The sequence below is a fragment of the Octopus sinensis genome, linkage group LG15 (genome assembly GCF_006345805.1).
Source record: "Octopus sinensis linkage group LG15, ASM634580v1, whole genome shotgun sequence".
Taxonomy (NCBI): Eukaryota; Metazoa; Mollusca; class Cephalopoda; order Octopoda; family Octopodidae; genus Octopus; species Octopus sinensis.
Genome location: NC_043011.1, coordinates 4,025,935 through 4,049,419, shown reverse-complemented (window position 1 = coordinate 4,049,419; position 23,485 = coordinate 4,025,935). Strand labels below are relative to the sequence as shown.

At 36.3% G+C, this 23,485-nt stretch overlaps 1 protein-coding gene and 1 long non-coding RNA gene across 3 annotated transcripts in view; one reads left to right on the top strand and one right to left on the bottom strand.

Annotated features, from left to right (window-relative positions):
* The window catches only part of LOC115219722 (N-acetylated-alpha-linked acidic dipeptidase 2), a 785,126-nt gene that overhangs the window by 477,497 nt on the left and 284,144 nt on the right, over positions 1-23,485 (bottom strand). The window lies entirely within an intron of this gene.
* Positions 9,831-17,170, top strand: LOC118766164. Its single transcript, XR_005002074.1, has 3 exons — positions 9,831-9,842; positions 10,654-10,655; positions 16,936-17,170. It is a non-coding gene; the product is annotated as an uncharacterized LOC118766164 (long non-coding RNA).

Sequence of the window (23,485 nt, the reverse complement as noted above, 5' to 3'; positions counted from 1 at the left end):
TAAATGATGATGATAATTATATAAATTTCAGGTACTATTACATCTGAGGACATAAGATAATAAGTATATACAACCAGTGCTCAATCTGTTGTTCTGTCTAAATTTCAATTTGAACTGTAACTAAAAATACAGAGATGTTGCAGCTGCCTAAATGAGTATTGGTTATAGGCAGTGCTTCAATCAAACTGGTCCCTGTATAATAGATTAGAAGTACAGACCAGCAAACAACTGGTATCAGGTCAGATTATGACATTTATATATTTATATGTTGATACAACTTAAGGGTAGAAATGAATGCTTCAGGTGGTTTTATTGATCCCGTGTTATCTAAACTCCTGAAACATTCATTTCTGCCCTCAAGTTGTATCCAACGAAACATGCTGACCTCATTTGTTTGCATGTCCTCTGAAATCGCAGTCTATGTTTCACTACCATGTAATGTAGCTATTTGAACACAAGTATCATATAATCTGTCTTTTATTAAGAAAGAAAAGCCCTTTGTTACCAACAAAGATAGAAGCTCCTTGAACTTTTCCCAGCCTGTTCTTATTCTAGCAACTGTCATAATCAGACCAGATAACCAGTTGTTTGCTTGTATACCTTTATTCTATTTTATCATATATATATATATATATATATATATATATATTATATATATATATATATTATATATATATATATAATATATTACATATATATATATATATATATATATACATATATATATATATATATGTATGTATGTATGTATGTATGTATGTATGTATGTATGTATGTATGTATGTATGTATGTATGTATGTATGTCTGTGTGTGTGGTGTGTGTGTACATATATATATATTATATATATATATATATAGATAGATAGATAGATAGATAGCTACACACACACACACACATGATTTATGCATACATACTCAGACATACACAAACACACATACACACAGACATGCATGTATATGTATATATTATGGGTTGACAAATAGATGCTTTATCAGTTTTGACATTGAAACTATAGTTGAAAGACTAAATAAATAACCAACCTGCTTGTTGAATTAGCAGGTAAGTAACTGAACATTTCACAGACAAGTGTCTCCTGAAAATAATTCTCAGGTAGAATAAACATAACACAGTTTAGGAGACTAAGATGTACCTTTGAATTACAGGTAGAATCCTTGTGATGGCTTCTCTTACTCTTTACTCTTTACTCTTTTACTTGTTTCAGTCATTTGACTGCGGCCATGCTGGAGCACCGCCTTTATTTGAGCAAATCGACCCCGGGACTTATTCTTTGTAAGCCCAGTACTTATTCTATCGGTCTCTTTTGCTGAACCGCTAAGTGATGGGGACGTAAACATGCCAGCATCGGTTGTCAAGCAATGCTAGGGGGACAAATACAGACACACAAACACACACATATATATATATACATATATACGACAGGCTTCTTTCAGTTTCCGTCTACCAAATCCACTCACAAGGGATTGGTCGGCCCGGGGCTATAGCAGAAGACACTTGCCCAAGATGCCACGCAGTGGGACTGAACTCGGAACCATGTGGTTGGTTACCAAGCTACTTACCACAATAATTTTTATCCATTTTCACTCACAAAGCTTTGGCTGATCTAGAGCTATAGTAAAAGACACTTGCCCAAGGTGCCATGCAGCTATGCAGTGGGACTGAACCTGGAACCATGTGGGCCAGAAGCAAACTTCTTACCGCATGCACATGCCTGCACTGATATATATCCTGGCTTTTGTCAACATGAATAAAGCCTTTGACAGTTGCTAGAATAAGAACAGGCTGGGAAAAGTTCAAGGAGCTTCTATCTTTGTTGGTAACAAAGGGCTTTTCTTTCTTAATAAAAGACAGATTATATGATACTTGTGTTCAAATAGCTACATTACATGGTAGTGAAACATTGACTGTGATTTCAGAGGACATGCAAACAAATGAGGTCAGCATGTTTCGTTGGATATGCATTGTTAGTAATCATGTCGAAATGTGTGTGTTTTAAGAAAAAAATTGGTTATAAGATGCATCGGATGCGTATAAGAGAGAAGGCTGCACTGATTTGGTCATGTGATGTGCATGGATGAGGACAATTGCATAAACAAGTACATGTTTGTAATTGTGGAAGAAGTGGGCCCAAGAAAATGAAGGACAACTGAAAGGGTTTCAAACCTAATATTTACATGCTATTCTTTATAGCTTTATGCTTACTTTGCTTCAAATTTCACCATTCCAAAGAAAAAGTTATTTCATGGTCATTGAAGTTTGTAAATTCTTGCTATGTGGACAATTTATACATACATACATACATACATACATACATACATACATACATACATACATACATACATACATACATACATTCATACATATATACATACATACATATATACATACATATGTACATACATACATACACACATATATACATACATACATACATATATACATACATACACACATACACACATACATACATACATACATACATACATACATGCATACATACATACATACATACACACATACACACATACATACATACACACATATATAGGTATAAAAAGTTTGAATATAGATTTGTCCTTTACTTTGGAGGTTTCCAAAAAAGATTTCTAATATCAATTCTTCAGATTTTGCTGGTAGTTAACAGGCATATATTTCTGAAGATCTGAAAGTAATACTTGTATATGATGTGTGGTGAATTTATGGAAAGAAGTTCAATAAAACCCATAATTTAGTTAAAAATTGAGAAGACAAGTTGTAAATTTTGTTTATACTTACTTCACTGAAGAATACATTGATATATATAATTAATTAATTTAATTTAATTCAATTCGATCATGAATTTGCAATATTTTTATATCTCTGTACAAGATGATTGTCTGCATGAATTAAAATTCTCTTATATATTTTAACAACTCGTCTTCTCCCTTTTAACTAAATTGTTGAGTTTTATGGAATTTCTTTCTATAAATTTACCACACATCATATACAAGTGTGTATGTGTGTGTGCGTGCGTGTGTGTGTGTGTGTGTGTGTGTGTATAATGTGACCTCGTGTGTACCATTGGCAATTTTTTTTCCTCTGTCTTCCCTTCTCTGGATCTTTCCTTCTCCTATGTTTCCGACAAAGAGCTCCGCTCGAAACGTTAAACCCTCCTTCTTTCCTTCTTTCCTGAGCGTCCAATAATACTATATTTGTTCCACGTCCTCACGTTGTTGTGTTTTTTTGTGCTTTCTTGTTTGGATTAACTTTATATATATATATATATATAATATATATATATATATATATACATGGTCTTGCAGATAAATTGAGACAAATTTAAGCAGTTGACTTAGTGGGTTTTATAACTAATTTTTTTAACAAAACCTTGCTTGAAAATCTTATCTACCTCTTTAGTTTTCAGGTAAATAGTGAACTGATTCAACAGAAGAAAGTCACGGAACAACAGAATCATTCTACCATTGTTATTTTGGCATGTGCTGGGTACATTGTCAATAAAGTTGTGATGTTGATGAAACTTACAAAAGCAACAATTTATCATGTGTACAAACAATTTAAAGAACAGGGAAAGATTGATAGGGAAAAACACAAGACTCAAAGTGATTCCAAACAGAATCCAAAGTTTCTCACTGGTCTCAAACACTTGACTGAAGCCAACCCATCCATATCCATGACAACTCTTGCAAAGAAACACGTGTTCCTTTCCACAATATCCAGAGCTGTGAACAAGATCCTTGACATAACTAACTATGTTCAATGATGCTGTCACCTCCTAACAGCCAAGGCCAAATCAACCAGAGCCAAGAGATGTCCAAAGCTTCTGTCATTCAACAAGCATCAAAGTGCAGGGAAAATTCTCATGTTTGCGGGTGAGAAGAAGTTAACTGTGGACACTGAGGTGAATCGCAGAAATTCTCAGGTGATTGCATACAACACTTCTGGTATCCGCCCCTGTATTTGAAACTTAGAATCCTGCCACTGTGATGGTATTAGGCAGTGAGCTGGCAGAAACGTTAGCATGCTGGGCAAAATGTTTAGCAGTATTTCGTCTGCCGTTAAATTCTGAGTTCAAATTCTGCCGAGGTCGACTTTGCCTTTCATCCTTTCGGGGTCGATAAATTAAGGACCAGTTACACACTGGGGTCGATGTAATCGACTTAATCCGTTTGTCTGTCCTTGCTTGTCCCCTCTGTGTTTAGCCCCTTGTGGGTAATAAAGAAATAGACATTTCATCTGCCGTTACGTTCTGAGTTCAAATTCCGCCAAGGTCGACTTTGCCTTTCATCCTTTCGGGGTCGATAAATTAAGGACCAGTTACACACTGGGGTCGATGTAATCGACTTAATCTGTTTGTCTGTCCTTGTTTGTCCCCTCTGTGTTTAGCCCCTTGTGGGCAGTAAAGAAATAGGTATATGGAGCTGTGGCAAGTGATGAAAGTGTCATGGATCCACAGTTCATTGAGGCTGGCTTGAAGATTGGCACAAAGGAGTATTTGGACATCCTGAAGGACTCTCTGTTACCTTGGATGGAGCAGAGGTTTGGGTTTGACAATGTAATGCTTATCCAGGATTCTGCACCATGCTGTGAGTCAAAAGCAACATAGGCCTTCCTTGGTGAGAAGGTGCCATTTCATGTGAGGGCAACATCTGGCCTTGTAATAGCCCAGATCTCAACCTTCTCAATTACTCTTTATGGAATGTACTTCAAGCAAGGACCAATGCTTCACCACACTCAAGTGTCAACAGTTGGAAGACTTGCATCATGCATGCAATATGCAAAATCAAAAAGTTGGGGGTTGCAGCAGCTGCCAAAAAAATTTGTTCTCGTGTGGAGGGCAGTAATTGCCCAAAAGAGTGACATGTTTTTGTAATAAATTCTACATTAAAATTATATCAGTCTACAACCATTATTCTAGCATTTATAACCATTTTTATGCCTCATAAAAATTGTCTCAATTTATCTGCAAGACCCTGTAAACCCTGTAATATATATATATATATATACACAGATAGATAGATATATGTATATCTTGTAAGTATTGGGTGCACTTACTTTTTTCTGACTTATTAATCTGCTTCAGACACACACACTCATACATATATAGAAATATATATTATATTTCATAGGTTCATATATTTTAGCAAGGGAACTTTACTTTCACTGTGTTATAGGATGAAGTATACCATATCATTAAAATATAGTTTCTTTGCTAAAACAAACACATCTGCTTGATATAATTACCCATTGAATATTTATTTACCATGTATTGAGTTTTCTTTGGATCACTGAAACAAGTGTTTTTCTCCTACATATATATGTGTGTATGCATTTTTATTAATATTTAGCAGAAGGAACAGAGTGATTCAAGATCTGAGAATTTCATATGTCAGGCCAATGCATGAAACTTTTGAACTGTGACTCACTCTGTTGCCTCTGCTAAATGTTAATAAAAATATGCATATATTCGTATTTTGAGTTAAATTTTTACCTTTTGCCTCAACATACCTATATATATATATTACGGAGATGTACTTGCATAGCAAGTGACTTGATCTGAGATTGTGTGCTGAAATTTAAACAAATTCAGTGTGGAAGGTGTTTATAAGCCATTTAAAAAACACACAAGAAAACTGTTAGATTCACTTCAACATTTAAATTTAATTTGTCAAAATATTTTTGTCCCTTTGAGACCGCGACCAGTCCACTGACAAAACTTTGTGCTGCATCTGAGAAAGTAACTGTTAGTTCATGATATGCATGTATATATGTATGTATGTATGTATGTATGCATGTATTTATGTATATATGTATGTGACTATTTAGGTATGTAAAAACACCCACTACACTCTCGTTTCTACACCAGCTGTGGAAACTTTGCCAGATCATATTGGAGCCTGGTGCAGCCTTCGGGCTTGCCACACTTCAGTCAAACCATCCAATCCATGACAGCATGGAAAGCGGATGTTAAACGACAACGATGATGATGATGATGATATCTATATATACACACACATACATGTGTTGTTGCTATCATTAGCCTCAAATGAATACACTTTATAACAAATATTCAATACTCCTTTCCTATTAATATTAATAGCAGCACTGAAAACTGGGTCTTTAATTTCACTTGGCATTGTTATCTGTTAATTTCCTTCTGGGCATTCTTTTAATTGCAGTTTTGTTTCATAGAAGCAAAACTCATTTTGATATGTAAACATGGCCACATATCAAATGAGAGGTGACAACTGTCTCAGCTAATTGTTATATTACCAAAACAAGTCGACAACGTATATTATACTGGAAGTCTATACTCTTACTCTTTTACTTGTTTCAGTCATCTGACTGCGGCCATGCTGGAGCACTGCCTTTAATCGAGCAACTCGACCCCGGGACTTATTCTTTAGAAGCCCATTACTTATTCTATCGGTCTCTTTTGCCGAACCGCTAAGTAACGGAAACATAAACACACCAGCATCGGTTGTCAAGCAATGCTAGGGGGACAAACACAGACACACAAACACACACACGCATATATATACATATATATATACATATATACGACGGGCTTCTTTCAGTTTCCGTCTACCAAATCCACTCACAAAGCTTTGGTCGGCCCGAGGCTATAGTAGAAGACACTTGCCCAAGGTGTCACGCAGTGGGACTGAACCCGGGACCATGAGGTTGGTAAACAAGCTACTTACCACACAGCCACTCCTGTGCCTATGAGGCTGTCTAATGTTTATGCCTTTGAAAATATTCTAAATCACAGTAAATAGACATGTCAATGTTGTATAGCTTATTACAGTAAGCAGCAGGAAGATTTGTGAATTTACTGCACTGAGCTTAATTAACTTAATATTTGAAGAAGGTAACAGGAACTCAATGTATAATGTTTTACTTTACAGAAAGTTTTAATCGACCCCAGGTAGAGCCAATAAGAAGGAAGTTTGGCTGGTTCATTGATCTGTAGTGTGGAGAGACAAAGAAGAACTGTTGAATTTCTGGCCTCCTCCCCAGCACACACTCTTCAAAAATCATCATAGATCCTTTGGATTTTAAGATGATTCTCCCTTGACCTTTCTGGGCACTTTTTCATGGCACCAGCACTAGTGAGGTCACTCATTTCCCTATCACCCTTATCTTTATCATTAATTACTCATGCCATGATAAATGATATGGGGCCCATCCACATTTATCCCCATAGCACTATCTTCTTTATTTCTCTATCTCATTATGAGGTCTATGTATAAGAGATTGCATTGGGCCCATTATACCAAACAGACGCCAAGCCTTTCACTACTGCCAGTCATCACTTCCTCTTTTCCTAGTGGCCCAGTCTCTGCCATCACTCATTTGTTTTCACTCATCCATACTGGTTCTTTTCTGGTTTTCAATCTCTGTCATGACACTTCCTTGGTCATGCTGCCTTGAGCATATGTAGCTGTCTAGTGTACAGTGAACTTTTGGCTATTTTGGGGAACAAGGTAACCCCACTTGTACAGGTGCTACAATATAATGCACCCAATAAACACTGCTAAATTGTTGATGAACACGCCCTTACTATGCTCCTTGCTAAGCTACTTGCAATTGACATCCATTATTCGATCTTCTATTTATCCACTTTTATTACTAGTCATCACTATCTCACCTATTCTATCACTTTCTATCATCACGGCCTCGTTCCCCCCTCACCTGGTTCTTCTATAGTCGTTGTTGTATTTTCTATTTACTTCCCAAACAACAATACCCCAGAGTAAACAATCTCTTTATAGAGTGGTGAGGAAACTCTAGTCTTTGGGATACTAGGGGATTTCACTGTTGTTAGCACCACTGTAAATTTATTCAAGTAGGAATTATGTAGAGTGGTTGGCACGTTGAGACTGGGAGGTCAAGAGAGCCCTTTAACTTTTCAAGTACATGGCAATTTCTCTGGAGATGGTGCCACAATAAACTGCACCCAGAACATTCAGTAAAGTACAAAGGTCGTTTGTGCCAAACATCTTATACTCTGAATGTATAGTAACCAAGAGAGAGAGTGAGAGAGAGAGAGAGAGAGATAGAGAGAGAGAGAGTGAGTGAGTGAGAAAGAGGAAGAGAGAGTGAGTGGGTGAGAGAGAGAAAGAGAGAGAGAAAGAGAGAAACTTATTATATTTATGTCATACGTACTATCATACTTTGTTGTGTTTTATTTAAAAAAATAGATACGAAGGAAAAGAAAAGCAATTTGAACTAAAATTTCAAGGCAGTCGATTATAAAACTTAATTGACATATTTGACAGTTTGTAGACTTGATTTCAAAATTGAAGAAATATATGAGAAAACTATATAAAATATGACAAGTCTTTGTTGAAAGAATCTCTCCAATTCTTCAATCCAATTCTCAGATAGAAAGATAAATATGTAAGGTAAAGAGAAGCTGAGTCAAAAATGTGTTACGGTCATCTTTTAACTCTAGCACGCCGGGCGAAATGCGTAGCCGTATTTCGTCTGCCGCTGCGTCCTGAGTTCAAATTCCGCCGAGGTCGACTTTGCCTTTCATCCTTTCGGGGTCGATAAAGTAAGTACCAGTTACGCACTGGGGTCGATATAATCGACTTAATCCCTTTGTCTGTCCTTGCTTGTCCTCTCTGTGTTTAGCCCCTTGTGGGTAATAAAGAAATAGATATATGTGACTGTTTGATTTATTTGAAAATCATATTCCTATTATATTAAAACCCCATTCTTGGTTTCTAATGCAGGGCTGTGCGGGTGCAGATTTTAATGAGTAAAAATGAATTCAGAATAAAATACTGTTTCAAGTTCTGTGCAATGATGAAAACTTAGAAGCTAGTTTCAAATGCGGAATTCTAAAGATGACAGTTGTGCTTCCATGAATGTATTATGATCTGTCCACAGAAACTGGGAAAATATCAAATTCGACTGAGAACACTGGAGGAGAATGACCACCCAATGCACAAACATAAATTTCTAAAGCAATAGAAATTTTGAGTAAACCATCAGTAGGGAGACAAGCACTTCAGAACAGCTGCGTCAAAGCTGGGTGGTACTCCTACAACTTAACATTCCACATCCTTAACTATATGTGTACAGGACATTGCCCTCTATTTCCATTTGCATGCATACTCTTTACTCTCTTTTTTACTTGTTTCAGTCATTTGACTGCGGCCATGCTGAAGCACCACCTTTGGTCAAGGAAATCGACCCCAGGACTTATTCTTTTGTAAGCCTAGTACTTATTCTATCAGTCTCTTTTGCCAAACTGCTAAGTTACGAGGATGTAAACGCACTAGCATCAGTTGTCAAGCAATGTTGGGGGCATAAGCACAGATACACAAACACACACACACACAACACACACACACACACACACATATATATATATATATACATATATATATATATATATATATATATATATATATATATACATATATATATGTACTTTATTTAAAAGCAGCAGAAATTTACTCCGGTATATATATATATATATATATATATACGACAGGCTTCTTTCAGTTTCCGTCTACCAAATCCACTCACAAGGCTTTGGTCAGCCCGAGGCTATAGTAGAAGACAGTTGCCCAATGTGCCATGCAGTGGGACTGAACCTGGAACGATGTGGTTGGTAAGCAAGCTACTTACCACACAGTCACTCTTGCACCTATAAAAATGTAAAGACAGACAAAATAGTGTTAAGCATTTTGCCCGGCGTGCTAATGTTTCTGCTAGCTCGGTGCCTGTCTATAAAATATGGTGAAATTGGAAAATATCTTGAGATATTTAGTTAAATTTCTTCAGACAGAGAATTCAAAACCTGCTGAGGTCAACTCTTGTCCCTCATCTTTCTAGAGTTGATAAAACAAGCAGCTTACATGTACTGAGATTGATACAGAGAATTATAACGTACCTTCAAAGTTTATGAAACCTTACACCTACATTTGAGATCTTTATCAATTTTGAAAATGAAGAAGATGAAGAAAAAAAAGAGGAAAAGAGAAACAAAAAATTCAGAAAAGCAGGATCAAGGAAAGAAATAGAAAGTAGAACAAATAGAGTGAGAAGCAAAAAATGAATGCAATGACAACATAATATCTATGTCAGCATCATAAGTATAATAAAATGGCTGCATTAAGAATTGAGTAAAACACAAACCTTTCTTCAAGAGCCATCTTTTTTTAAGCTTACTTCTAATCTTATTATTTCTTGGATTGTTAAGGCGGGGAGCTGGCAGAATCATCAGCATCCTGGGTAAAAATGCTTAGCGGCATTTCATCCATCTTTACGCTCTGAGTTCAAATTTTGCCGAAGTTGAGTGTGACTTTCTTTTGGGATTGATAAAATAACTACCGACCACTTGAACACTGTAGCTGATGTAATAAACTTATCCTCTCCCCCCAAATTGCTGGCCCTGTGCCATAATTTGAAACCATTATTTGTTGGATTCATACACAGGTAGACTGAGTATTAAGTAGATAGGTAGATATACGTGTGGATTGATAGATACACAGGTAGGTAGGCACATAAGCTGATAAATGCCTAGGTAGGTACATAGGTAGGGAGGCTAACAGACAAGAAGGGTACATAGGTAAGTTCAAAGGAAGGTAGGTAGACAGCCTATAAGTAGATACACAAGTAGTTAGGAATACAGGTAGATAGGTTTTCAGGTAGGTAGGTAGGTAGGTAGGAATAAGACTGGAGAAATTTACAGATCAATGTAAATGATATTGTGTGTATTAAGTGACAATGATGCATTTCTCATAGACATAATTAATAATGTAATGAGCAGTTTGATTGCTGTGATCTGTGATCAAACAGTGATCAAGAACTAGGATTAATTATCAATGACAGGATAACCAATAACCATACATGTACAGGGGTGCATACACACACACAAACACACACATTGGCTCCTCCACTTGACACATCAGTTTCACTCTCCATAGGCCATGTTCTTCTCCTACACAAGCACACCAAGTTCACCCATTCATACCCCACTCCAAAATAAAAATAGAATTAAAATATGAAGAAAAGAGAATGTCACTTTTATTTGATTGAGTGTATTTTAATAACAATTTTAAATTTCATAAAAAGTATCTGTATAATAATAATAATAATAATGATAACAATTACTACTATCATCATAAACATCATCATCATCATTATCATTATTGTTGTTGTTAAAAATAATAATAAACAACATTTAATAAAGAGTATTTTATTCATTATAAAAAGAGTTCTGTAATATGCTTTATTATTAATAAAAATAAAGAATATTTTAACAACAGCAATAATAATAATAATAATAATAATAATAATAATAATAAAATGGAAATTCATAAAATTTATAATAAATGCCATATTTTATTAAACTGAAATGCCACTAACTGCCTTATGCCAATCAATATAATCTGGACACCAAATGTTTGAAGAAGCAAGATTCTATTTTCGAAGCTTTGGAAATAGATTTCGGAAGGAACTGTATCACTTTAACTAGGAATTAATTTAGAATTGTATCCTAGCCAAATATCATTTTCATTTTTTTTTCTTCACATTTTATGAAATGAAAGAGCTCTTATTTTTAAATGCAATCATTTTTTTGTTTTCATTTTTTTGTTTTCATTTTTTTGTAATATAAAACTTGGATATTAAAGAAAATTGATACTAAAATATTTTCTAGCATGTTATTGATTGTTGATTTTTACAAAAATATTTCATTGAAAATTGCAGAAATTAAACAGCAAGAGTAAAACTTAAGAAGGTTGAAGTAGAAGTATTCATTTTATAAAAATAAGATTTATTTCTTGATTGCAAAACAGAAATAACCTCTTAACTAATCTAATTCCTGGAAAAAAAAAAGAAAAAAATTGTGTGGTGTTATATTTGCGAATCCAAAATATTTTAATTTTTTTGAGAGTTTTATTAATTTTTAAAGATTTTTCTTAATTATTCTTAATAGTTTTCTTTGAATATTCATAGAAATCATATATTATTTGTATTACTTTCTGGATCTGTTTCTCAGTGGATGTCTGCAAGACTGCTATTCAAACAGCATTGGCAATTTAAAAGAAGATGCAAAAAGCAAACAACAATATGTATCATAATTAGCAGTATTCATTACAATACACACACACACACACACACACACATACACACACACACACATACGTGCATATGTATCCTTTTATTCTTTTACTTATTTCAGTCATGTGAATGCAGCTATGCTAGAGCACCGCCTTTAGTCAAACAAATCAAACCCCCAGGACTTATACTTTGTAAGCCTAGTACTTACTCTATTGGTCTCTTTTGCCAAACCACTAAGTTATGGGGATGCAAACACATCAACATCGGTTGTCAAACGATGGTGGGGGGAAACAAACACAGACACACATACATACCTACATATATGTTTATAAAATATATATATATATATATGACGGGCTTCTTTCAATATCCATCTACCAAATTCACTCACAATGCTTTGGTTGGCCCGAGGTTATAGTAGAAGACATTTCTCATGGTGCCATGCATTGGGACTGAATCTGGAACCACGTGATTGGGAAGTAAGTTTCTTACCACACAGCCACTCCAGCACCTATATACATACACACACACACACACACACCACCACACACACACACACACACACACACACAGACACACACACACACACACACACACACACACACACACACACATATATATATATATTTGTTAAAGAAGACAATAAATGCTAAGGCAAGACAAACATTTCAGGTCATATACATTATTATTAAAAAAATATTTCTAAAAATTTTTCAACTTTTTATAATAAAAACATATATGACCTGAGATGTTTGTCTCACCTTAGCGTCTGTTGTCCTCTTTAACAAATATATATCTGCTATATCAGAAATTTTCAATGCTTCTATAATTCCCATCTCGGCTATAAGCTTGGAGCCCTGGTAATCTGTAACAGCACTTACCCAGTGTACCTAGTCATTTAGATCTCCTGAGAACTAAACCCCCATATTTTGTACACACACACATATATATATGTATATATATGTGTGTATATATATATGCATATATATATATACACACATATATGTTTTATATATATGTGTATATATATGTATATATGTATACATATATGCCTATATATATATATATATATATATGTATGTATGTATGTATATATATATATATATATATATATATTTATATATATATATATATATGCATATGTATACATATGTATACGCCTATTTATATATATATATATATATATATATATATATATGTATATGATTATGACATAAAAACCCATGTAATTTGCGCACCTGTGTAATTTATGCAGGTGATTTTCAGGATAAAATTTGTTAGAGAAAGCTTCAATTCCAAAAGTTTTCAGAATTGCCAATGGCCAGGGGAAAACAGTTTTCAATTTAGTTGCATTTAGCATAATTTCACTTACTTATGATTAGATTTTATTAAATTTTCATGAAATAAAAATAATTTCTGTTTAACAGGGATCACATTGAAAGCTATTAAATTACAAAGTGTTTGTGTTGTTTATGATAAACTTTATTTTACATTTCTTGCCCTCAAGTGATTATGTCCGATCTTTAGCATACTGCTGTATGTCTTCTCAAATCACAATCACAAGAAAAGTTGTTGATAAGAATTACCAACAAAAACAAGGCTGCTAAATATGCACAGGTGTTGCAAATTAAGTTTTAATTACCAATAAACATCAGCTTGGATGACACTTTACTCAACCGACAGAGGAAGCCGACCAATCAAACTGATTATGTAAACAGAATTCTGATTGGTCGAAAGTGTCTTGTCTCAATCTCTGATTTTCTGCCTGTTCTTGTTGGAACCTTTGATACGGAGTATCGAAATTTTAATCCCTTTCACACTTATAAAATGTCAAGCAAACTTTAAAATTTGTCATTACCATTTTTGTCAGTATGAGAAGAACTTATGAATAATTCACTGGAGAAATTAAATATTGTTGAATATACATTTGAACGTGGCAATAGAGATGCTGGAAGGTATTTTAATGTTAGTGAATATAATGTTTGAAATTGGTGTAAATAGCAGACAAATTTTAAAATATGCTTAGTAATAAACGTGCTGATAGGGGTAAATCTGCAAAATTCCCCTGGATACTCTTTTACTTGTTTCAGTCATTTGACTGAGGCCATGCTGGAGCACCACCTTTAGTCGAGCAAATCGACCCCGGGACTTATTCTTTGTAAGCCTAGTACTTATTCTATCGGTCTCTTTTGCCGAACCGCTAAGTTACGGGGACATAAACACACCAGCATCGGTTGTCAAGCGATGTTGGGAGGACAAACATAGACACACAAACACATACACACACATACATATATATATATACATATATACGACGGGCTTCTTTCAGTTTCCATCTACCAAATCCACTCACAAGGCTTTGGTCGGCCTGAGGCTATAGTAGAAGACACTTGCCCAAGGCACCACGTAGTGGATATGTGACAAATGTGATAAACATTTTGGTGTAAGCACCACCAAGATAAGATTATGTGTTAGTCAGTTATTTAAGACTAAATATAGTACTGATACTGGTGCTATCATTTTATGAACCGTCATGACTTTTAGTGTACAATGTAGAACAACGATTGTACAAAGACTTCATGAAGATTATGAAGAAAAGTTGACAAACTTTCAGAGCTAGATTATCAAAGTTAGAAGAAAATATAATATTGAACCATCATGCATTAGAAACGCAGACCAAACCCTGTTAACATTTGATTTGCCATATGACACAACAGTGACACATGTTAACGAAAAATCAGTTAAAATAACAACTGGAAAGGAAAAGAATAAATTTACTGTGATGCTAGCATGCTCGGGAGATGTAACAAAATTGCCAAAATATGTTATCTTCAAAAAAAAAAAAAGACATTGACAAAATTAAACTTTTCAAAAAGCATAATCATCAGAGTCCACAAAAATGGCTGGATGGCTAAGACTTTTGTGGGGATGATGTCCCAATACCCATGAACATAGTTTATTAGTTTTGGATAGTTTTAGATGCTATAAGTCAGACTATGTGAAAGATGTATTAAGTGACAACTGTGAACTTGCCACCATTCCTGGTGTAATGACTTCAATTTTGCAGCCGTTAGATGTCATTGTAGATAAACCCAGGAAATGTGCCTTGCACCAAAAATGGAACAACTGGATTGGTGGTGATAAACATTCTTGGTGACTGTATGAAAAAGCCCGAATTAGATGAGATATGCCAATGGATTCTTGAGGTATGGAATGAACTTAATCCCGAGATAATTGTGAAATCATTTAAGTACAGCATCTTCAACCTGGCTGATGACAGTCAAGGCTAATCTGGAACCCAACCTAGGCCCCCATATCTATGGCGTTCACCGCTGGAATAAGGAATGGTTGGAGATCACGCGGTCGTTAGCCTCAAATCGCCAGGCCTGGTCGGCATTTGTGAGAGATGCAACATTGAGGATGAATGAAGCCAGCTCAATCCACCCCGGGTGAATGCTGTCAAGTCAGTCAATCAGTCAGCATCTCCAACCACCTTGATGGTATGCAGGACGATGTTTTGTGGCAATCTGAACTTGCATCATATGATGATCAAGCTGAGGATAAAGATGATGATGCAATGGATGTATATTATCATGACAAGGTAGCTATTGACTTTGATGCAGAGGCATTTTTTTATGTCGGATGTTGAGGATGAGTTCTTTGGATTTGATAAACAGGACTGACTTTAAGAAGCAAACAGTAAATACCTCCTTTGCTCCCAATCCCCAATGAGATTGAAATACAAACTGTTTAATAAAATATTATCCATTTCTTTATAATAATATTTGTTACACATTTCCTGTACATTTTCATATAGTACTCTTTTATTCTTTTATTTGTTTCAGACATTTGACTGTGGCCATGCTAGAGCACCACCTTTTAGTCAAGCAAATCGACCCCGGGACTTATTCTTTGTAAGCCTAGTACTTATTCTATCAGTCTTTTTTGCCGAACCACTAAGTTATGGGGACGTGACACACCAGCATCGGTTGTCAAGCAATGTTGGGAGGACAAACACAGACACACAAACATACACACACACATATATATACATATATACGACGGGCTTCTTTCAGTTTCCATCTACCAAATCCACTCACAAGGCTTTGGTCGGCCTGAGGGTATGGTAGAAGACACTTACCCAAAGTGCCACGTAGTGGGACTGAGCCCAGAGTCATGTGGTTCGTAAGCAAGCTACTTACCACACAGCCACTCCTATGCCTATGCCACACAGCCACTCCTGTTTTAAAATTGTTTGTTGTTTTAGTTAAGTTATGTTCCAGAAAATGTTATTTTAGACATGATTGTGACTGAGCAGCTGCACATTGCTCCTGGTAGTTGGCAGCCCACAGCAATATCAAGAATGGTAGCAGCCAGGATGTAAATCCTAAACATTTACTCTTTACTCTTTACTTGTTTCAGCCATTTGACTGCGGCCATGCTGGAGCACTGCCTTTAGTCAAGCAAATCGACCCCAGGACTTATTCTCTGTAAGCCCAGTACTTATTCTATCGGTCTCTTTTGCCGAACCGCTAAGTGATGGGGACGTAAACACACCAGCATCGGTTGTCAAGCAATGCTAGGGGGACAAACACATACACACACACATATGTATATATTCATTTATATGACAGGCTTCTTTCAGTTTCCGTCTACCAAATCCACTCACAAGGCTTTGGTCGGCCCGGGGCTATACCAGAAGACACTTGCCCAAGATGCCATGCAGTGGGACTGAACCCGGAACCATGTGGTTGGTAAGCAAGCTACTTACCACACAGCCACATCCTTTTCCTTACCATCCTCAACAATTTTGCTGATCTCATAACAAAACAAGAAAAACAGACGAAAATAAAACCATACAATCAAGATTATCCATATCATTATGTATGTCAATGGTACTCCTTTGCGATAGGTAGAAACTCCAAGCAATGTAAAATATGGCCCAGACCATGTTTACCAGCATGAACATTAGACTTCAAAAAGTAGCGAACCATTTAATGGTTTTAGTAAATTTATACAGAAAAAGCAAGCATTATACCGCCCAGCATAAATAAAAGTCAACGTTATTATATTTAAGCCATTATTTTTCCCATAAAAACTATTCTGACATTAAATGAGTCAACTTCCAGTACAAATGTTTATGTTTTGTATGTCTTTTCCCAACAAAAAAGTTTCTAAAACAAATTCATGTAATTCACACACCCCTAAATTTTATTTTCATTTTTGTGAGAAAAAATGCATAAATCACATGGGGATTTTACAGCATACATATATATATTCATTCTTCCAAGACTCTCACTCTTTCTCCCTCCCTCACTCTCTCTTTCTCTCTCTCTCTCTCTCTCTCTCTATATATATATATATATATATGTGGAGGCGCAATGTCCCAGTGGCTAGGGCAGCGGACTTGCGGTCGTAGGATCGCGGTTTTGATTCCCAGACCGGGAGTTGTGAGTGTTTATTGAGCGAAAACACACAAAGCTTCGGCAGGGGGTGGTGGCGATCCCTGCAGTACTCTTTTGCCACAACTTTCTCTCACTCTTTCTTCTGACGGCCTGCTCGCTTAGCCAACGGGGTGGCGTCATTTAAAGGCTAAAACAATGCGAAGCGCATTGTGACCAGTGATGTGTAGCAACATCTGATAGCCTGGTCGGTCACGGTGATCACAGTGATATATATATGTGGAGGCAAATGGCCCAGTGGTTAGGGCAGCGGACTCGCGGTCGTAGGATCGTGGTTTTGATTCCCAAACCGGGCGTTGTGAGTGTTTATTGAGCGAAAACACCTAAAGCTCCACAAGGATCCTGCAGGGGGTGGTGGTGAACCTTGCTGTACTCTTTCACCACAACTTTCTCTCACTCTTTCCTCTGTTGGCCTGCTCGCTTAGCCAGCGGGGTGGTGTCATTTAAGGGCTAAAACAATGTGAAGCACATTGTGACCAGCGATGTGTAGCAACATCTGATAGACTGGTCAGTCACAGTCACGGTCACGGATATATATATATATATATATATAAGGATAATATAACATGATGATGGATGATATCAAGATTTAAAGACATAAAATCCTAAGAGAGTAGTTTAATTGATTTTGTCGACCCTAGTGCTCAACTAGTGCTTATTCTTATTTTATCAGCCCTTAGACAATGAAAGTCAAAGTGACCTCGGGAGCATTTGAACTCAGAACATAAAACCTGAAGAAATGCCATTAAGCATTTCGTATGGTGTGCCAAAGCTTCTGCCAGCTTGCCAGCAGTAGGTCTCATGGTTTCTCATTTTAACTGATTGAAAGTGTAAACATGTTTTTTCATGGTGTAAAAAGTGGGCTACAACAAATATTCTGCCCAATACTGCAGATTTGCTTTTCACTTGCTTGATCTTAACCAACTGAGTATATCCTTTGTGGCTGACGATATGTGCATCTGTGATCATGCACAAGAATAGTGAGGAAGCATCATAGCCATGTGTTGAGAGGAATTCTTTGGAGTTTGAATAATCCACCTCTGAAAACATAGGTATTTCGCTTATCATCCTTAAATAATCCTTATTAAGGGACTTTTAAGCAGGATGGACTAATTGACATGAAGAAAATTCTAACTGGTCCCCACCTGCAAGATCATGTGCTGTTTATCTTGATATGAGGTTGCCATGTTGTACGCATGTAGCTGTGATGCATGTGCATGGTGTACCCTTATCAGATGGGTAGTCATGGTGGGTGTACTGGGATTCATATATTTGTACCCAAAAGTCACTTTGATGGTGTGCACTGTTCTCTCACTCAATAATAATAATAATAATAATAATAATAATAATAATAATAATAATAATGATAATAATAATAATAATAATGATAATAATAATAATAATGATAATAATAATAATAATAATAATAATAATAATAATAATAATAATAATAATAATAATAATAATAATACTGATAATAATAATAATTTCAAATTTTTCACACAAGTTCAGCTTAGGGAGGTGGGGATGAGTCAGTTACATTGACCCCAGTGTTCAACTGGTATTTATTTTATCAACCCCCAAAAAAATGAAAGGCAAAGTTGACTTCAACTCAATTTGAACTCAGAATGTAGTGACAGGCAAAATACTGCTAAGCATTTCGTCAAGTGTGCTGATGATTCTGTCAGATAAATATTATCATTAAGGCTGGTGAGTGGCAGAATCAAATTCAAGAAAGACAAAATGCTTTGTAATTTATAGTTAAATCATTTTACATTCTGAATTCAAATCCAGTCATGACCAGCTTTGCCTTTCATCCTTCTGGGGTTGCTGAAATAAAGTGCCTTGCATGTATTGGGATCAATTTGATTGACTAACCTAACCCATCACCAAAATTTGTTGTCTTGTGTTTATCTTAGAAATTTTAATTGTATTGGATGGAATAATCATTAAAACACTGGAGGAAATGCTTTGCATATTTGTTCCAGTTCTTTATATTTGGGTTCAAAAATTGTCAAGGTCCACCTTACCTTTAATCCCTCCAAAGTTGATAAAATAAAGTGTCAGTCAATTAAAGGTGTTGATGGCATCTATGAATTCCCTCTTCCCCAAAATTGCTAGCCTGGTGTCTAAATTAGAAGCAATTATGAAATGGTGGTGAAATGGCAGAATCATTAGAGCATTAGACAAAATTCCTTATGTGTTCTTTTCTCTCTTTTCAAGGTCAATCTTTGCCCTTCATCTCTCCAGAGTTGATTACATAAAGTAAAAGTCAGACGTACTCTACTACAAAGTTTCAGGCCTTGTGCTTCTGCAAGGAACGATTTTTGTTATCAAGTGGAACTGAGGCAGAATCGTAAGCACTCCAGCCAAAAATGCTTACCAGCTTTTCCTCCATCTTTATTTTCTGAATTCAAATTCCGCTGAAGGTCAACTTTACCTTTCATCCTTTTGGGGTTGATAAAATAAGGACCACTTGAGCACTAGGCTTGACATAATCAACCTATTCCTCCCTACAAATTACTGGCTTTGTGCCAAAACTTAGAAGTATTATTATATAGAATTAAGCTAGTACAATCTTCAGCATGCCAGACAAAATGCTTAGTACCATTTTATTTGTCTTTTGGTTCTAAGTTCAAATTATGCTGGGGCTGCCTTTGCCTTACCTCTTTTCAGAATCAATTAAATAAGTAGTGGTCAAGCACTGAGGTTGATGTAATCTACTAGCCCCCCCCCCCCACCACCACAAAGCTTCAGGCCATGTGCCTATGGTAGAAAGGATTGGTTATGCCCCTACAAAATGTCCCACAATATTTAGTTACATCCTGTGTTAAAAGCAGTCAAAGCTGATTTTTCCTTTCATCTTCCTGAAGACATAAGAATAAGAAAGTATTTATGCAACTATGCCTCCTTTGATCATTATTTTGTGACCATTTTTATAATCAACGTTCAGAGAAATGGTTGGTGAGAGGAGATTCATCCAGTTGCAAACCTATGTTTAATAATAGATAAATATATAAATAAATAACTAAAATGTCTGAAAGTGTTGCAGAGTTGAGGATAGTATTTAATCGTGTCAGGGACAATCATGTTAGTGCTGGTAGCATGAAAATTGCACTGATTACACTTTGTAGAATGGTTGAAGATAGAAAAGGTACTTGGATACAGCATATGCACTAGAACAGACAAGCTTTTCTTTGTTGCTGTGTGTGCCAGACGTCGAAGAACTGGAATGATTGACAGGATGCTAGTGCAGAAAACCAGATGTAAAATGATGATGATGATTGCATGGCAAAATCAGTTGAAGATTGGTCAAAATTGCCATGTTATCTTCAATCGTGGCTCTTTTCATTCTACATTAAAATCCTATAGATTTTAACAGAGGTGTACAGATGCAGATATCAGATAGACACTCATATTTGCCTTCACATTCACACAAACTCACGTCCGCACAAGGATAGACTTTATCTTTCATCCCTCCATCACCTCATATAAATAGCTACCAGCTAGTATTTGGAGTTAACTACAATCTTGTCTCTCTCTCCCCAAGGAATGTATTTATACAATAGAGCAATGTTATTGCTATAGTTATGAATATCACAGAATAGCTTCAAGTTCCCAATTAACAAAAGCTGTAGCCCAGTTTCAATTTATGGGATAAAATAATTTCTCATCAATTACTCCCACTGAGGGAAAAAAAGTAAATTAAATGAATTGAAAGATACGTAAGTGCTGCAACCTTTGTTCTCCTCTTCACTCTAAAATGTTTAGAATTAATTTCTTTTTCAGAAGCAAATATTTATTTTGTCTTCATGAATTCACCTTGAATTATTTTTAAAAAATTAGATATTCTTTAATTACTTTTCCACTATTTTTATTTCTATATTTAATTATTAAAAAATTCATTTATAATTTTTTCTATTTTACATTGTCAATAATTTCTAACAATTTATTATTATCATTGTCATCATTGTCATCATCATCGTTGTCGTCATCGTCATCATCATCATCACCATTATTATCATCATCCCTTTTTTCATTTGTTGGCATGAGTTGGATGGTTTTATATGAACTGAAGTGCCAGAGGATTGCACTGAACTGCTATGTCTGCTTTGGCATGGTTTCTATGGCTGGATGTCTTTCCTAACATCACTTCACAAGATCTACTGAGTGCTTTTTCCATGGCACCAGCACTGGTGAGGTCACCAAATACTTGCAACACAAGGCCCATCAACAGAATGTAATATATTGAGGAATATGAAAATATAAGTGGGTAGGAGCTGGTATCATCATCATCATCGTTTAACGTCCACTTTCCATGCTAGCATGGGTTGGACGGTTCAACTGGGGTCTGGGAAGCCTGAAGGCTGCACCAGGCCCAGTCAGATCTGGCAGTGTTTCTACAGCTGGATGCCCTTCCTAACACCAGCCACTCCGTGATTGTAGTGGGTGCTTTTTACGTGCCACTGACACAGGTGCCAGATGAGGCTGGCAAATGGCCATGCTCGGATGGTGCTTTTTACGTGCCACGGGCACAGAGGCCAGGCGAGGCTGGCAACGGCCACAATCAGATGGTGTTTGTTACGTGCCACCAGCACCGAGACCAGGTGATGCAGCATTGGTCCTGTTACATGCCACCGGCACTGGTATCACAACTACAAATTCCATTGATGTTGATCGATTTCGATTTTGATTTTCACTTGCCTCAACAGGTCTTCACAAGTAGAGTTTTGTGTCCCAAGAAGGAAGGTATGCACAGGTGGACTGACTACGTCCAAGGTAGAGGCCACGGGTTATGGCCTCACTTGTCCTGCCAGGTCTTCTCGCGCACAGCATACTTCCAAAGGTTTTGGTCTTTGGTCATTTCCTCAGTGAGACCTAAAGAGCGAAGGTCGGGCTTCACCAACATCTTGTTGAAGAAATGAATACATGGCCTTAGCTGGGTGGGAGAGATTGTGAGGTTGTACCTTCAAGGTTTAAGGTGAATATAAAGAAAGTATGGGGATAGATTCACAGAAAAGGGGGGTGGGTAGGTAAATATACTGTGGATCCTCTGTTTACAAAATTCCTCTCATCATCAATAAGTTAGTTTATGAACAATTTTTCAAGCATAAAGTGTCTCAGGTGATGACCAGTGTTTCAAGTAATGAATGCCCAAGTTGGCAACACCCTGGGAGTATCAGCAGGAGAGCACCAGTTACTCTCCTTCACTCTGTGCACATCCCAACTTGAATTTGCTGTGCCTTCTCTTGAATTTCCTATGGTAAAAACTGCTTCAGTTTATGAACAAAGTTCTTCTGTTTTTTTATTTTCTTTTGACCCTTTTACCTTATGTAGTGTACCACACCATATTTCTGTTTCTAATTCAGAAGAGTTATAATGTTTTTTTTATGAATACCAGATTCTTCAATAGTATCCACATTGATCATTTGGTTATTCCACCATTCCACCAACTTGGGAGAGCAAGAATTTATATATTTCAGAAACGTATGTACCCTAATGATATGATGCTATAAGATGGGATGTTTGAATTATAGGTAAAATTCACTGAGAGAGAAAGAGAGAGAGAGGGGGGAGAGAAAGAGAGAGAGGGGGAGAGAAAGGGGGAAAGAGAAAGAGAGAGAGGGGGAAAGAGAAAGAGAGAGAGAGAAGGAAAGAGAAAGAGAGAGAAAGGAGAGCCGGACCCCAGGACAGTCACTTTATTCATCTATCTAGAGCTGACCTTGATATCATTTGAACACACAGTACAGAGAGCCGGAATAAATATTGCTAGACATTCGATCTGAGACTCTAACAATTTTGCCAATGTCTTTCTCCGAATGCTTCCTTTATATGTTTATCATTTCACCCTCTTTCACTTTCCCTCCTCCCTCTCTTTCTCTCTGATGATTCTCACTTTTCTATCTGTCTATCTTTCTACTT